The 18,220-nt window shown below is 44.2% G+C and overlaps 1 protein-coding gene and 2 non-coding genes across 3 annotated transcripts in view; 1 reads left to right on the plus strand and 2 right to left on the minus strand.

The window, feature by feature from the left end:
* The window catches only part of LOC106741166 (zinc finger SWIM domain-containing protein 8), an 81,800-nt gene that overhangs the window by 20,554 nt on the left and 43,026 nt on the right, over positions 1 to 18,220 (plus strand). The gene's annotated exons all lie outside the window — the stretch shown is intronic.
* Trnad-guc lies at positions 306 to 377 on the minus strand. Its single transcript has one exon. It is a non-coding gene; the product is annotated as a tRNA-Asp (tRNA).
* Positions 653 to 723, minus strand: Trnag-gcc. Its single transcript has one exon. It is a non-coding gene; the product is annotated as a tRNA-Gly (tRNA).

Consider the following 18,220-nt stretch of genomic DNA (forward strand, 5'->3'; position numbering starts at 1 on the left):
GGAGTATTTTATTTTGCTCCGTTTTTCTTTTTTTTTAATTCTATTAATATATCCGCTATTATTAATAAATGAATAAAAAATATATTATTTTCACTATATTGTTTTAATATATATTATTATATTTTTAATATTATATTTGTATAATGTATATGTGTAGTATTATATATTATTTTAATATATTGTCTTAATATATTATCTTATTAATAAAATATATTTTTTCACACATTAACATACAAACATATTTATTTTTATATGGTACAACAAATTGAAGGCAAAAAAATTTTTTAACGAACAAAATGAAAACACTCCCCGACGGGGAATCGAACCCCGGTCTCCCGCGTGACAGGCGGGGATACTAACCACTATACTATCGAGGAGAACACGGGATCTTTTGCCTAATTTGGATAGACACGTAGTCACGTTGAGTCTATAGTAGCAAGAATTACAATAAATTTATAAATTATTATACTTATACATTTGTCTTATACATATGCATTGCGTACCAGTGCTCGAGAATCTTGTATCGAAATATAAAACGTTAAATATATAATAGTATATTAATAGAGTTACATATACGATATGGGCGATATTTCTTCCGAGTTCAATTTGTGCTTAATTCTAAACAATTTTCAAGTACAAAAAAAATTAACATTGCATCGGCCGGGAATCGAACCCGGGCCGCCCGCGTGGCAGGCGAGCATTCTACCACTGAACCACCGATGCTTGCTTGGTAGGACGTACTAATTTCATAGGGAAGTATGTAGTAGGAGTTTGCATGCTTGTATTACTTTAGTAAAAACATTCAACTCTCTCTCTCTCTCTCTATATATATATATATATATGTATAAAGAGAGAGAGAGATAGTGTATATATATAGGCGGTTATATATATATATATATATAGAGAGAGAGAAAGAGAGAGAGAAATAAGAAAATCTCGATCTCTATGAAAAAAATTTTTCGCACTTGCGTATACACTGAAATCTCAGATACGAAGATCACTATTGTCAACACGCGATGTTGAATAAACAACACGTGTACCTTGACGGTTTATTTTGCTAAGAACCTCGTACACAGCGTATCACCGGGACTGTTGCAAAGACGAAAAATATTCCCGTGTTCGCGTCATTCGAGGCGCACTTTAAACGAGGTATAGCAGGGTTAAACAGAGAACGAGACAATAACGAATCGCCTGTCCGTTTCGCCGATGACTCTGGTTCAGGGTCGGTCATTGCACCATCGTGGTATCCGAGTATAACAAAGAGAGCAACGATGCCGGGTCAACACAGGCTCGTGTTCGTTAGGTCCGCAACTTTCGGCGTTAGTATTTATGACCGCCTCGGTTCGTACGATAAATATCTTTATATTGCACTCGAAGGGCAGCTGGAGCGAGTACCGTCGCTCGACGTATACTCGTGCGCGGCGTGTCGCATATTTTTCTCGCGAACACGTTCGCGGCGATTCGTGCGATTTCACAATCGAGCGCCCCGGGGGGAAAAGTCGCCGCGGTGAAAACTCAAGTTTCACTTGCGTCGTACAATTTTTAACGGATGCTTCGCACTCGAGACGCGATATATCCGAGTCGTTATTTTGATTTCTGAATTATTTTGACGCTCTTAAAGACAGTTTAAGCTTACTTTAAATAGCCCGTGGGGTATACGGAGAAAAATAACGTGCGCCTGGCACAGCAAATTTTATGCCTCTGCAACAAAAACCTGTCGATGATTATATGGATGGAAAAACGATTTATTAAGGATGCCTATTTGCCATTCACTGGATGAATCTACAAATTAGTAAACGTAAGAAGATACTATTTTGTTCTAACAGCGAATTTACGTGTCCTAAGGACAAATTCATTCGGGAGAATGTTTTCTATTCTGGGAACAAAACTGTTTTTGCTTTAATTACAAATAATTAGTTATGCTAACTAAATTGTATTATTGCAACCAATATGCAATATGCAATACCAACGATGTGATTCCGCTACAACAGCAAAATTATTTTTTCCCGTATAGTAAAAACTTATACTTTGACGACATTACATTTGTTGACTTCTCTCTCTCTCTCTCTTTCTCTCTTTCTTTCTCTCGAGTCGACAACCTGTGGATACTATCTCGTACTTTGATTAGGTACAGGACTGTAAGGGTACGAGTGTAATAAGCGCATACGACTGTTCGTGTCACGAAACGGGCAGCCACGATGCACATAATGCGCGGTCTCTGAGTCGAATCCGAAGAAAAGCGCGGCGAGATAGGGCAGGTAGTCGACTCCGACATCCGGTTTGCCGTGGAACGAAGTCAATGCACCTGGTCCGCGTCGGTCTGATCTCCGAGAGCTGTCCTTCTTACGCAAGCCACGCGATCGCTCAGCTTCTCTCTCTTTCTCTGCCCCCTCCAATCCCTCTCTTTTTCTCTCTCCCTCTCTCTCTCTCTCTCTCTCTTTCTTTTTGCCGAGACCCTGCACCGAGAAAACTGCTCTTCGTTGGGAGATAAATGATCGACGGTCGAATTGCTCGAAAATTGCATTATACGTGCGTCGTACCACGCAACGACGCGCTTTCGAGGATCAATTTCGCCGTGACGTTGGCACCTTCGGGGCGTCACGGCACAGTCGTTGTCGTCATTCTTAATTCGATCTTTAGAATTCGCACGACGTAGCGTAATATCTGTCGGGTATCCCGCTGCGAGAGCGATTTAATGCGGCACCTCTCGCTCGCTCGCGCGCGGTCACGGCAGATCGAAAGTAAATACCTGCGCTTTCACCGCGGCGGATCGGAAAAACTCGCTCGTGCGAGGATCGTAACAACGGAGCGAGATAATGCACGGTTCTCTCTCTCTCTCTCTCTCTCTTTTTCGCCGTTATGCTCGCGGTTGCCCGCCGCCTCGATGACGGGGTACCGACAAGGCCACGCCACTGGCTTCGTGAATCGTCGATCACGATCGAGAGGGACGGTAGGACGAGAAAAAGGGATAGAACTGCCGCGATGGTAAGAGGGTATTACGAGGTCTCGCCATGGATATACGGCCGAAGGAGAGACGGCGGGATGCACTATGGATGGAGGAGGTGGAGGCGACTGTGTGTCTCTTCGGCGAGGTTCATGGCCGTCTCCCTTCAGGGACCGCAGGATCGATGCTGCGACGAGATTCGCCGGCGGGGGGGGGGAGGGGACGGCCCTTTCGCTCCCTTTCGTGCCTTCTGTTCCTTTTCCATTCTTCCTCCTCCTTTTTCCCCATTCGGCAGCGGTGAGTCACAATAACAAAGCTAAGAAGGGAAAAACGGTAGATAACGATGACAGAAAGAATGATGATTGCACGAGGGAAAAAAAAAACCCCTAATTGCGCGTGCGAATTTGTCTATTTTTCGTCCTTTTTTTTTATATATAATATTTCCACAAGTCTTTTTTGTCGTCTTCTCGTTTTTCATTGTAATCGTAAGAGTAGTTTGGTCGCTATAATTAAAAACGTGATACCGAAAACCGTCCTCTTACCTTGATGCATGCAAATAGTGCTAACTGCGACCTCAATTATTTCAGCCTCGATACGGTCAATCCTTTTCTAATTTTATACGTATGCAGATTGTATTTCGATTGATGTGCCGTTAAGATTTGACAAGATTTCTAAAAATATTATCTCACGGCTCGACTCTACCTTAACCACGAGGCTAATATTTCGATTCGGGCGGCAAGGAACACTCGTTACTTTTCTCCTTCCGTTTCCTCTTTTTCCTTCTAACTTCTACCGATGCGTCCGCGATTAATGTGCGTCAGCATCGCGATTCTTCCTCTTCGCGGCCACTCCGTTGGCCTGCAAAATGCGCGGTGTGCATTTGCGTTACACCTTGTACACTGGCGCGATAAAGGAGAGCCAAGGTTTGTTCACCTCTCCCGTTGTCCCGCGTGATCGCTAAAAACAGACTACGGGGAACGCACGACAAACTTCGGCTTACCCTGCTGCTGGCTCACCGGTGCTCGTCTCTTCTTCGTTCTTTGCGCGACCGGTTGAAATTTAATAGACGGAGTATCGACCTCCCCCCCTCCACCGTTCGCTCGCCGTCGAGCACCGAACGACGCTGAGGTATCGTCCTGTCGTGGAAAAGTCGTCGCGAGGATAATTCGTCATACGTTTGTCGACAGCGCCGGATTGGAGTTAATATCCTCGGTATGACGTCGCGAGATTAATAGAGAAACCCGCGTGTTTTCGTCCCGCTCGAACTTCCAAAAATAGCGCGGCGTCCGCCACGAGCGAGGAAGGGAAAGAAACGAGAAAGAGAGGAAAAGCAAAGAGGGAAATAGAGAAGGGAGATTGCCGATGGACGAAGCGAGAGAGATGATCTCCTTCTTCTCCGTCGAAACTTCTTGCCTTTCTGTTTCTCGTTCTTCCGTTTGCTCGTTGTCATCGTAGACGTAGATTACAGAAGACGAATGCCGGGGATGCGCCGCGGCGAATGAGCGAGCGAGCGAGCGAACGAGCGAGCTTGTTTTTCATTCATCGCCGGGGCGCGAATTGATTTACCGGCTGAAATTATTGAAAAATGTCCCTCGAGCCGCCCACGAATGATTAAACGCCGCGATTCTCACGATGTTTTGCGCGCACGCGAGGGTTGTTGTATCGATCGGACCCCGTCCGTCCGTTCGTCCGTCCGTTGTGCGCGCGTTGAGGCCGCTTTCGCCACCGCACGCTCACAAAGAGCGTTTCCATTTCTGTTCGAGCCTACGTTTAAGCGTCGTGAATTTGCGTAATTTATTTAATGGAATTTAATTAAAGAAATTGGACCCGCCGAGGAAATTACCGGATATTATGTTAAGCGCAGTCGGCTCTCGTTCTCGCTCTTTTACCCGATCTCCACCTCCCTCTCTCTTTTTTCCACCAAAGAGCATCACTGTGCAATAATACAAGCGGAGGAATGAGTTCGTACTTTGCGCGTGTTTCACCTTTCAGCTCGGCGAGATAGAGCGAATCGACGGAACCGGTGTAAACGGTAGAAACCGTATCTCTTCTCGCTATCGCGCTAATTTCGCGTAATTTCTGTGTGTAACTCGTTCGGCTCGTTGGTAAGATGTTAACAGTAACGTTCCGCGCACGGCGCATTAGTTTTCGCGGGGTGAACTCGCGCTGAATAAACTTTTACGCGCCCGTAAATTGCGATTAGCACGAAGATGCTAATCACGCGGGAGAAATTACCGGGTACGTTAACGTCTGTCACGTCGATCGAAAGTCACTCGGTTCGTATGCTACCGCCACAGTCGTATATTATTGTGCGCGTTTTAGCGGGACGAGGACCGCTCTTAATTGCACGGGGCGTGTAATTCGTGTATTCCATAAATAAAACATGAAGCGCTACATGATTTCATATTTCCGACGGAAATAGATTGAATAAATAACAAATCGGCTTGACAAACAAAATATCGATGTAAACCTGGCGCCCAACTTTGTGAAAAATAAAAATGCTTCATATCGCTTTTTCCACCTCTTGTATCCTCTTATCCTTTCAGATACAAGCGAAACAAAAGGCGGTATAAACGAAGTACGGACGAGCATATGAAGTATTTTTATTTTTTTACAAAATTCAACGAATTCATATCGGTAGACAAAGTACACACACACACACACAGACACACGCGCGTGGAATTATCTCGTAAAAATTTGCGCGATAATTAACGCCATTTAGCCGAACGCGCACGATTGTTCCATCGTGTGCGTATGCGTGTACAGCGGGCAGACATTTCCTCCCATTTTCTCGAGAACAAATCGATATTGGTCGCGGCTATCGTCGCGTCGGCGGTAGCAACAATTCGCTCGCGTGCCCGCTCTATGAATAAGTGATTGCACCTTCGAGCTTAAAAGTCTCGGCCGTGTCTGAATTGCGCACGTGCGCCGTTTCTCACGGTAAACAGAACTCGCCCTCGCTTCATTTGACGAGGATGATGCACCGAGCAGAAGGAGGACGCGGCTTTCAGGCCGTCGCACGGCAGATTCATGCGCAGACGAGACGTTCGCGCGACGTGAGAATGATCTTCGGCAATTCATCGGGATGAGCACGCGAGAGAATAGTGTGCGGTCGAGCACACGAAATCGTATCTTACGAGACGGTTGAGTCGCGTAATTCGCGCCTGCGAATGCAGAAGATGCACTCGACCGACGATGGGGGGGATACAGAGTCAGTGCGAGCTTCCGAATTGGAACTTTGGCTTTGTGTAAAGCCATTAATTCTAGGACACACAGTAGGAGCTAGATGGTAAAATATAAGATGGTAAAATATAAATTCAATTCTGATTATATAATTTACTCCTACTTCGACCACGACGATATTCTGAATCTCCGTTTTCGTCGTTTTTCCTTGTCAAAATGGGTTTTCCAATATTCATGGATTTAATAATCTAAATATCGGGAGCGTTTGCTGTTTCAAAGTAGCATTAAAATGAAATTTGTGGAACGAAGGAGGTTGCGAGGCTCAGTGTCGTATTTTCAGTGGTGTATCAAGGGGACCACTCGTAAATTAAACACTTAGTCAAGCACAATTACATTTCTATGTATTTGTTTCACTACCTAAATAATAAATATTAATTTTACATGAATTTGAGATAAACACATATACGGAACGTTATAAATACAAAAATATTATTATTTTTTGTGTTTCTCATTAATGCTATATTTATGCATCGGTTTCACTTAATGGAGATATCCTTACTAGTCCATAGACCATCTGAGCGGGCGCGAACTGTCCTTAGGAGTGTGAAAGTAGCATGAAAATTTCCACCTGGGTCCGCCCGACGGCCCAGGTTGCCGGCCGTTTCAGCTGGCGCGCCTATTATGTCCTCATGCAAATGCGCGCGGGTTGGCGCTTAAGCGCACGTGAAAACGGCGTCGCTTGTTCACCGAGTCCCGTTGAATGCGCGAATAAAAGGGACCGGCCGTGATAATAAATAATCTCGGGTTCGGCCCGAGAGCAGAATTCGCCTCTCGCAAATTCTTCCCGCCCGCGCAGGACAATGGATCGTTCGGCTGTTTCGCCGCGGTATCGGCGTATCTACTTGGCGAACAATGAACGCGCACCGCGACGATGGAATACAGCAAAGTATCACTTTTCGCGCGCGCATGAGAATAAAAAGTAACCGATCTGTCGGCGGTTGGTTGTCGCACGGCGTGTATTATCACCGGACGCGATATGTACCTTCGATATCGCGTTGGAGATGAACTGTGCGCGCGTGATACTCGCGACGTTTCAGCCGAGCCGGACTTTTAGTTTCCACCGGAGTTTCCCGGGGTAGCACGAAATAGGCTTAAGGTATACACGTACTCGGAGTTTGCCGAGTCTGCGAGTATAGGGGGACCATATCGACCGATAAACTGTTACCGAGCATTTCGAGTTGATAATAAGCGGCGATTTAAAAGTTTCGGAGTAACACGCCGCCCAAGTGTTATGTCTGGCTTTACTCTTTACGTGGGAAACTCTCGTCGGGATTTGAATTTAAGGAGCCACCGTCTTGGCAACCGCGATACGAAAACACCGGTCGTCGGAGGAGGAACGCCGATACAATATTCTTTGTTTACATAAGATTTCCCGACCCGTGGGCGACATTAATGAAGGATAGTGTTCGTTATCTTCATCGATAAGAAATCGGCGAGTTTCCGAGTCGAAAAATTTCGGCTCTATGTTAAACCTTTGATTTTACATAGGAAAAACAGTTTGGCCGAATTCACCTGAAATGGGCGAATTAAAATGTGTTTCAGCCGAAGGGAACAGAATTTATGGTTCTCGTTCGAATTCGGTTCTTATAATCAGAATATTATGTTCCCTTCGGAACGTGATCGCTTCATTTCAGGAAAATTTAAACTATTTTTTCCATGTGCAACATAGTAGGAGTTAAGATAGCAAATTAGGTTCAATTTCAATTATAATAATATGATTCACTTCTACTCTCTGACCCTCTGATGATATCTTAAATTTCCGTTTTCGGTGTTTTAGCGTCAAAATACGCTGTTCAAGGTAGCATTGAAATTAAATCTGTAGAATTAATGGTTCGACAGAGAAGTTAATAAATGTCAGTATCGTCGAAGAAGATTCTTACTGGTCTTTATGTCATTTAAAGATGGGTGCAAACTAAGAGCGTCAAAGTAGTATCAAAATCTCGACTCTGGTTGTTAGACGGAGCTGCGCTTTCCATCCTCGATTTCTGTTTCGCCTCCTCGAGACTGCGCAGACAGCGACGCTTCTACAGATTTCTCGGAGTTTTTGAGCGACCGCGGCTATATCGGATTTTCATAAGTGCCTCTGGTTACGGCCTATATGATACAACGATCCTCCGGCTGTATCGGATATCCATCGCGAGTGACGACCTCGGATAAGCTTTGTACGCGAGGACAGACGACGATGACGGGGCCATTGACGGCACGACGTCGAAAAAACTGGACGCTCACGACGACCGTCATTATTCGACCTTAGCCCTCTTAGGGTCGGCTAATTGTAGCGGCGATTTAGCCCAATGAAGGACTGAATGCGGTTTGTTCCCGAGAAAACGTCAGGCGCCGGAGGATTTATTCACGCGGGTCGACTCGCAAGAAAACGTCGTTCGACTTGAGCGCAACGGAAACATGTCGCTCGAGATGGACGCACGGATCGATCGTTAATTTATTCCCACACATTATTATTGTTATTATTACGTGAGAAAGAAATTGCTGCTCCTTATACATAAATTTCGGTCCTTACAACCAGAAATACCGTTTCCTTCAATCAAAACGCATCTGCTTTTATTCATCTCGTCAAATAAATTCATCCAAACTATGCATTTAATTGCATTTCTTTCCGTTTAACTTTTAATTTTCATATTATCTTGAAGCTATATTAATGCTTTCGATATTTCGATTATTACATTCATACGAGTATTCAAAACAACCTGCTGAAACACCGAGATCGGAAATTTAAGACATTATCGTAGTCCAAGAAGTAGTGAAAATCACTTCATTAGAACCTATTTTGCCGTTTTAACTCCCTTACTATGTTGTAGAATCAATTGTTTAGCATAGATCCAAAATTTCGACTCTGGAAGTCGGACGTTGGCACATTTCGATCTAAAAGATAAAGCAGCTTTTCCAACCGAGCCGCCGACTTCGGCGGTCACAAGAAAATGTGTTCACCTTGCGATGAATCGTCCATTAGTTTATTTCCACGCATTATTATCATTATTATTATTACATTACTGGTGTCGGACATCGATTTTGTTCAGAATGTACAGAAAAAACAATTTGGCTGAATTTACCTTATATGAACAAACCAAATGGGTTTTGCCCGGAGGAAACAGAATTTCTAGTTCTCACGAGCCAAATTTGATTCTTACAACTAAAGATTCCGTTTCCTACCACCGAAGTGGCTCATTTCTGGTCAATTCGACCAGACTGTTTTTTCCGTGTGGGCGACAACTTGTTCAAGTAAGACTCGGCGACTTGTGTGATTACAAAACACACGAGATTCGAGAGCCTACGGTCAATGGACGCGGATGACGCGGGCAATTAAATGCATAGTTAAATGTTAAGGGGAGAAAGGGCGGGACGGGAAGGAGGAGGCAAGGCTCGCGGACGGGGCTCGAGCGAAACCCGTTCTCGTTTCCTCGGAGTTGTCTCCTGGCCATCTCCCGTTCGCCTAGTGCGTTCCGTCGCGAATCGACGCGCTAAAAATACACACGGTAACGTTTAAACGGCGAGCGAACCTCGCAGAGTCACTTAGCCGCGACTTTGTTGCTAGAACCAGTCGTTGTCGAGGCGACGGGTGCCTCCCTTACACCTGTAACCGCGTTCAGAGTCGGCGTACCGATACATTTGCTTGAAGAGAGGAAGAAAGGAAGAAAGAGATAATCGCAGAACGGCCGGACGGGACCAAATCGGTGGTCGGTGGTGAATCCTTGCCGTTTGAACTTGCCGGTTAATTTGAGAACACCCTGTACGGTGAATTTGCGCGAGCGAGCGTCGCTGTGTAAACAACGCGTGTACCAACGGTGCAGATCTATTCCGACCTACAACAATAATTGCGACAACGACCGAGGTGCGGATCAACGTCGTTCGATAAGATTATAGCGCGACCGGCCGGCCGGCCGAGCGAACGGTCGGACGGCGACGGCAGGTGCATTCGAGAACGGCGACGCTGCGTCGGGCCTGGCATAAATTTTAATCTCGCGGGAACGAGGTCACTGGCCGTCCAGGTGTTTCGTCGACGCTGAAAATAAAATGCGATTAACGAGTGAGAAAACGCCGTGCCGTCGTCGTTGTGTATGTGCGCCTTTGTGCGAACGACTTAACGACTACATTCGGCTCGGCTCGGCCACGTGCGCGCGATGACGAGGATGAGGACAATTTAGAGTAGAAATGTCTCACGACTTTCCCAGACAGATTCTGATTAGATTATCCAAAATTGCCCCGAGATCAATTATTCCATCACGATATCAATTGAGAATCTCATTCTTATGGTACGTTCGAGTAACGTTTTGCACGCCAAACAATCTTTCTTGCACTAAATTATAATTCGCCATCGAATATGTAGTCTACTCGCTCATGCAACCATTTGCGTGTTACACAATATCTTCTGGCTAGGGATACCACGAGGTATTAGATCATTGCTTCGGATGAAGCAATCGGCAGCGATAGCGCCGAAAGAATATCGAGTGTTAAACAATATCTTCTGGTTAGGGATACCCCGAGGTATCAGATCATCGCTTCGGATGAAGCAATCGGCAGCGATAACGCTGAAAAAAACAACAGTTCTAATGAATCGCAAGGAAAACCCATTTGACTCATTTTTTATGGCGTAAGATGCACCTTACCCCTAATTGGGTAATGAGGAACCTGCGCGGGGGTGTCTCATCACCTATCTATAAAAGGTGACGCGAGAAGCCGAGCAAAAGCTCGCCCTCGCGACTCTCTCGGCTACTGCTTCGAGTACGACTTAACTCAGAACAACTCCTCAAACGTAAATAAATTTAATTCTTGCAACTCTTTTATCTATCAACCTCCTTCAATCTTACACACACACACGCACATACGCGCTCATCCATATCCACAATAGCATTCACACAGCCTCGTCCATCCCAGGGTAAATTGGTTAAATCCATTGACCCAAAAAGGACATTTACACTCCACACAAAGCCTCGCGTTCGCGGCGCGATTCCGTATCTTTCAATAATCCAACATCCGCGTCCGGGACGTAACACTTATTCTAAATGAATGAAGACCTTTTTCCGCGACGCCGATTGGCTGCCGGCTTGCTTCGTGCGACTGTTATGACCAAAATCGAATGTCAGTTTGACCGAATAGAAGGTTCATAAACGGTGTTGTATTTTTAACGTTGAATGTGAAAACGTGGTAACTTCATAATATATGAAAGTGTCAGATCTGAAATAACTTCATAATTCATTTCTGTACTCATTGTTCATTTTAACATAGCATCTCTATGCATTTGTAATTCAAATTAAATTAAATCGATCATTTATCAAATATAATAACGCGTACACTTCATATTCATACTTATTTCCTTATTATTAGCGTTTACGTCAAATGAGAGTCTTACAACTTTTATTTTGTCATTTTTACAATATTTGATAACTTTTGAAGTAAAAATCAATTACATATTATGATATTTACGAATTTCATCTCACTGATATTCCTGCACAATTATTTCTTTAATTATTTCGAATTTTATTTCATTAATGAAGACAATTTTATCAATGAAATACTTATAAAATACTCTTAATCTGGAAAATAGTAGCAGCAATTTTTATGTAAGGTTATTATCACTAACATTATAGTAAGACTTCCTAGAGAAATATAATCCTCCCGACTATAATAACTTTCTCTTGTCCGATTACAATTGCAAATACCAGAAATTTATTTTCCAATATAATACGAGTACTGTTTCTTCGTCGTCGTTTTAAGTACGTGGAGTACGTCGTGAAATACGGACGCACGATAAACACGATTAAATTGAATGTTTCGAAATAACCGATGTGTATCCGCTCTTCGCGTCGATTGATGTCCAATGTGTAACAAACGTGTGGCAACAAAAAACGTTTCGCTGCAACGATCAGCTGTGCGATCAGAATGCGATAAAATAGCATCCGCGTCACTACACCGCGCATAATAAACATGAGCTAACGAAATTGAATACTTCGGGATTAATTGATGTGCGTTCACTCTTCGCGTTGATCCCGTTAACGTGCAACAACGAAACGTGTTTCACCGTAACCACGTAAAACCTCCGAAAATACGAAAATTGAAATTTTGGCCTTTTATTAGACCTTTAATCCTACAATAAGAACTGAGATAGCAAGATAGGTTCAATTTCAATTCTAATAATATAATGTATCTCCTACTGTGATGATGTTTTAAATGTTCGGTTTAGCGCTGTTTTCGGAATCAAAATAGGTGGGTTCGAGGTAGCGTTAAAATGAAATCTTTAGAATAAAAAGTTCAAAAGAGAAGTTCATAAATATCGGTATCATCACAAAGTAAGTTCTTATTGGTCTACAAGCCATCGAAGCGGAAGCAAACTGTCCCCTAAGGGCGTCCAAGTAGCTTGAAAATTTCGACTCGGGAATGCAATAAAACGGCAATACGCAGGCGTTACCTGCAACGCACAGACATTTTTTTGAAAGAAATGTCGAGTAGAGCATAAAGTATCGAAAGGGACTGGTCTTTCTCTCTCTCTCTCTCTCTCTCTTTCAGCCAAACCTACGGGAGGATCCCGCCGACCTGTGTCAATACCAATCTTCCCGCTGCATCGTTCGCACGATGCCGTATCCACATCGCTATTGGCGCGCGCGTGAAAATACACTCTCGATCGGCCCGCGTATGTTCGCCGTGGCGACGGGCATGTTTCTCTCTTCTCTTTCGGATCTTCGGTTATTCGAGCCGCGAACGAGATACAAAAGGCGCCCGCCGAGATCGTTGTACTCCCTCCGGTTTTGTTGTGCCTCGTAAAGCACCGCGCATCCTACGTTTCCCCGTTCGGCAGCGTAACGAAAATGAGGATACGTCGTAATTCGCATCACGGATGGACGGTGGATGGATAGATAGAGTGAGGAAGGAAGAGGGAAAGAGGTAGCAGAAAGAGAAAACGAAATTATAAAGCTGCTAACAAGCCGCCGCTGTCGTTCGCGAAATGAATAATAGCGATCGCTCTGTCGGCGACCACTCACCCGGCCGGCGCTCGTTAAATCGTGCGCTTAAAGCCGGCTAGCGAAATTACGGCTAATTATTAGACACGAGTCGGTTATTAAAATTACGAGAGCGTCCGCTGGTTGAGCTTCGTGAAATTAAATTTCCGCAGAGCAGGTGAGTCTTCGCGTAGGAACTTTGTCCACACACAGCGCGGCAGATGTTAACTGTCGCGTGGCTCGTAGCCGTCGTTACACGAAAGAAGCATAAAGTTGAATGTCACAATTAGAATAAACTTTGCTTTTTTTTCTTCTTCGAAGAATTAATCCAATCTGTTGCGTGCGGCAGAGAACATCGTCCCGAATGGAAAATTACTCGAGAGATCCAATTGGGATCCAGTCTGATCTCCCGGAATAATTACGGACGGATTCTAGTTGTGAAATCTGTAGTGTTTCTAGTTAAAAGTGTAATGTTTCAAACATACGATTCTAAGTGCAAATACAAGCAAATCCTACTCATCACCGTTTTTCTGAAAAAAACTTTTTTATTCCATTTTATATTACAATTGAACGAAATATACGAAACACTTTAAGTATTTGTAAATACTAACTTTACACACGCACACCATTGATTTATGATCTTTTATCGGATTATTTCAACCGCTACTATCTTAAGTAAAATATATTTCTCCTCCCTGTAACTCGACCGCCAAAGTAGCTCGAAATATTACACAGCTTCCTCGCAGCCGGGGATGCTGTAACCACTCATTGTGATGCTACAAACGCTCGGAATTTTTATTTGCACGCGCGATGCAGTCACGTTGATTCATAAATGATACCCCTGACGTGAGCCGGAAGAAGGGAGCAAGATTTTCAAGGATTTTCCTGAATCATCGCTCGTTCCCAAAGAGCCGCGCTTCGAGGAAGCCTCGCGCGCGCACAGTGACTCACTCGCGGTGCATTCGGGCCGCGCTCATTAGCTCCGGCTAATCAGCATTCGTCATGTACGATCCGCGTGGACATGAGGGATAATTAAAGGGAATTGGGCGCGGGATTAAGTATCAAGAAATAAAAAGAGCGCTCGCGCGATCATGCTGATATACGAGCGGCGGGAAGAGAAACAAATCGGCTTCTCATTTTCGAGACGTCGTCTCGTCTCGGGCACGCTTCTCTTCTGGGAAACGGGTTTTCCAATTTACGAATGCCGCCTCCGCCGTCTCATCGCGCGGCCGCGCGATGACGATTCGGATTCCTCCTCCGGTGAGTCACTGCCTCCCACATTTCCGAGAGCAGCTGCGCGCCCCGCCACTTCCTACCGCTGCATTTAAATTTTACGGTCCCGTTCGGCGAATATATAAAGGATAACGGCCAGAGTTCAATTCGAAAGAATTAATTTACGGGTTAATAAAAGGACGACGAGCACGTGGGGTGGATAAATTATCGAGAAGAACGCGTTACGTTACGGTTGTACAACGAGAGCCGTGCGCGCAGCGAGTACTCGCTGCTCTTGTCTCGCGTCGTTGCACGGTGAAAGCGGAACACGGTTTCAGAAAGCTCTCTCTCTCTCTCTCTCTCTTTGGTGTGTGCAATAGGAAATTTACTCCCGCCGTTTACGCCCTTGCGACTGCATTACGTCACATATTTCCCGTCGAAAGCGACACGGTAAAAGTCGTCTGTGTATCATACGATACACATCACAACGCCGTGATGTCTAGTCCGACAAGGCAGCGTCTTACCGCCGGAATGTTGGCTCCCTATGTTAAACTTTTATTTTCTACAACACGGTAGAGGAGCCCTAAGATAACAAAAGAATAGGTTAAATTCTGACAATATGATTTACTCCCATTTTGACCAGTATGATGCCCCCAATTTCCGTTTCCGCAGTTTTTAACGTAGATTGTTTCAAAGGTTTGTTTAAAATAAAATAAAATAAGATAAAATCTGTAGGATAGAAAGTTGGAGAGAGAAGTTAACAAGTGTCATGTCAGAATAGGTTTATACTAGTCTACGCTGTAAATCCAAGTGTGTAATTTTACACACTTTTTTGCGTAGTCACTTTTTACGCATTTCTAATTTACACGTGTTACTTACATAAATGTGTAAAAATTACACGGTAAATCCAAGTGTATAATTTAAACACACTTATGTGAAATCACAATATTAACACACGTACAAATGAGTAAAAAGTTACTACATGATGTACACCGTTTTAAATTTCCATTCTCGCTGTTGTTAGTACCAAACTTGGTTGTTTTAAGATAGCATTAAAATCAAATTTGTAGAATTAAAGATGTTCAAGAGATAAATTGACAAGTATAATGTCGTCAGAATAGGTTTTTATTAGTTTATAGGCCGCCTAAGTAGATGCAAACTGCTCAAAGTAGCATCGGAATTTCGACTCAAGTTCACTTATCGTTTGTCAGAATATAACGTTTTAATCGGAGATCTTGTTGGAGTTTACAGAGAGTTCACGTCTCGCGTCGATTACAAAGAGATTGTTCAAAGTTGAGACGAGACGTGAGGATTCGTTTGAACATTTGCGTGCTAAAATTTGTCTGGTTATTTGCGATACACCGCATGCTAAGACAATGTGAGATCGTCGATATGGGATCTCATCGCGACCGTAAAACGTCTTTACGCGAGTGCCCGCGATAAAGACGACAACATCGTCCGGGAAGATTTTGGCGTCTTCGGCGACGGGTTCGTCTTTGTTTTCGCCCAGTCGAGTCGACGAATCGCCGTAATACGTACACAGGAGGAAAGCTCGCGCTTGCGTTCGCTCGCTCGCACACGGGCGAGCAATTCCGAGAGTGTCGCCGAGATTGGGAGGAAACGGGCCATTCGGTCCAGCTGAAAAGGAATTCGATCGTGTCGGGACAATGCGCGTTCCCTTCTCGCGGAACGACCGCTATCTGTATAAGCGTGAAACCAGGAACCATTGTGTCTCGTCGCCCGTTCCTCGTCCGTCGCCTGTTGCCGTAAGCAACGCTCGGTGAACAACGCGGAAAGGACCGCGCGCTCTTTTTCACCTCATTATACGACAACGAACGGAAACGAGGAAATTCCCCGGCGCGTTTTTGAACCAGCCGACCGGGGAAAATCCCGTGGCGAAAAAGGCGCAACTCGTCCGGGAAAATTTAATCATTTACCGTTATTAGCCGTTCCGCTGCTCGACGAGCGAAACGAAAACTTCTTACACGCGTGGCTCCTCTACGTGCGCGCGCACACGTATTTATGTGGGCGAAGGGAACCTAAGAGTATACACACGTGTTCCTCTTCAGTTTCTTTTTAACTTTGATTATCCCCGTCCCCGATTTGAGACCGGTGCTTTCTCGCTGCTGCTCGTTATCATTGGATTTCGGCAAAATGAATTCGTGATAAATTGACTGGGTTTGACGGAAGGCGAAGGAAACGCGAACCGGATCTCATTTGGCGCGGAGCTCGTCTCTGAGCGATGCCTGGTCTCATCTCGTGACGTTCCCTTTCTTCCTCGCGATTTCCATCATCATTGCTCTCCGCGCGATCGTCACGGTAAATCGCCGCGTTTCTCTCTCTCTCTCTCTCTCTCTCTCTCCTCACGGTTATCAGCACGCGATCGGATTTCGAATCGGCGACGCGCAGGGAGGAGAATTCATAACAATTGGAATTTGATTTCTGGGCCCTAAGGACATAATTAACCCTCCGCCGGCAACGTGTAATTTAGTACCTTTTTACGCCAGCAACCTGATGTTTTGAGGATTTCAATGCAGATTTTTACACTGTACTTTCGGACTGTGTAGAAATCTGAAAAAATTTTTGACTGCTTATGAATGTTTTAACAATGAGTTTTTATCATTGTTAAAGTTAGATTGTCAGATTTTACAAATTTCTATAAACTCAAATCGGAGCAAGAATATTGCGAAAACGTGATTTTGTTTACAAATTTTTTTATAAGTGAGTAAAGAATCTTTTTAGACTACAATATTTGAGTATATATATGAGAGTATATGCTTCGGAAAAAGAAATAATATAATGATGTTGGCTCCAAAAATTGAATGTCTTTACATGGTAAACAACATGTTTTATTTATGTTAAAATCAGTCCTTGTTAAAATTTTTGTGCTAAATTCTTAACATACCCGTGTATTAATTTAACATATTGTGTTTCTGTTATCTCAACATTTTGCGCTGTGTCGATATTCAACACGTATAAGTGTTAAAATAACAATTAATACATTGTATACTTCAGTGTCGATTAACATATTTAATTTTACATTAATTTTTCACATAATATTTGTATTACTTTTCCACATATTCACCCTGTGTTAAATTAGCGAAAATTTAGATTTAATTAAAATTCAACTTAAATTAACAAAAATTTAAGCGGGACCGGTTGGGAGGTGCGTAATATGTTAAATTTAACACAAAAAATATTACCGTGTATTATAAAATAAACTGCTGGATACTAGCGTCCATATATAAATCTCACGCCAAGTTTTTTTAAGAGGGGACTACCGAACTTCGCTACCTACCAGTTATATCCTAAAATTCGCAATCAAAAAATAGACCGTGTTTTCAAATCCCCACGTTGCCGGCGGAGGGTTAACAATCCTCGCAGATTTGAGCGTTTCCTCGTGCACGAAGCACGGTTGAAACCGTCGGGCGGAAGACAGGCGCGTTAACGGGCGCGCGCGCCTGGCTCGGAGCTCCGTAGATTTAATTTAATAGGAAAACTGTTAATTAAAAGTCGGCGCAATGAAAGAGCGGCCTGCGGCCTCTCGTTTCTGCCTCTGCGTATAACGCTTGCGCACGTATGTGAGCGCGCGTGTGTGCGCGTGTGTATGTACACGGAGCACATATTGCCAGCCGGGTTTTATGCTTCGTGAACTTAATAAGGCAGTGCAATACGAGCAATATCGGTAGTACCGGGCTGGATAACGGACCCCGTGGAAGAAGTAACACCCTCGTAGGTCTACCTGCGCGCTTAGCCATACGGAATATCTCGCGGTGCACGTCGGGGATTGCGGACGAATCGATGGACTATTCCAACCAGCGGGTGCACAACGTCGCCGTACGATTTCTGGCTCGCTTCGCTTTTTCTTCCC

The sequence above is a fragment of the Dinoponera quadriceps genome, unplaced genomic scaffold (assembly GCF_001313825.1).
Source record: "Dinoponera quadriceps isolate SergipeBrazil2010 unplaced genomic scaffold, ASM131382v1 scaffold475, whole genome shotgun sequence".
Classification (NCBI taxonomy): domain Eukaryota; kingdom Metazoa; phylum Arthropoda; class Insecta; order Hymenoptera; family Formicidae; genus Dinoponera; species Dinoponera quadriceps.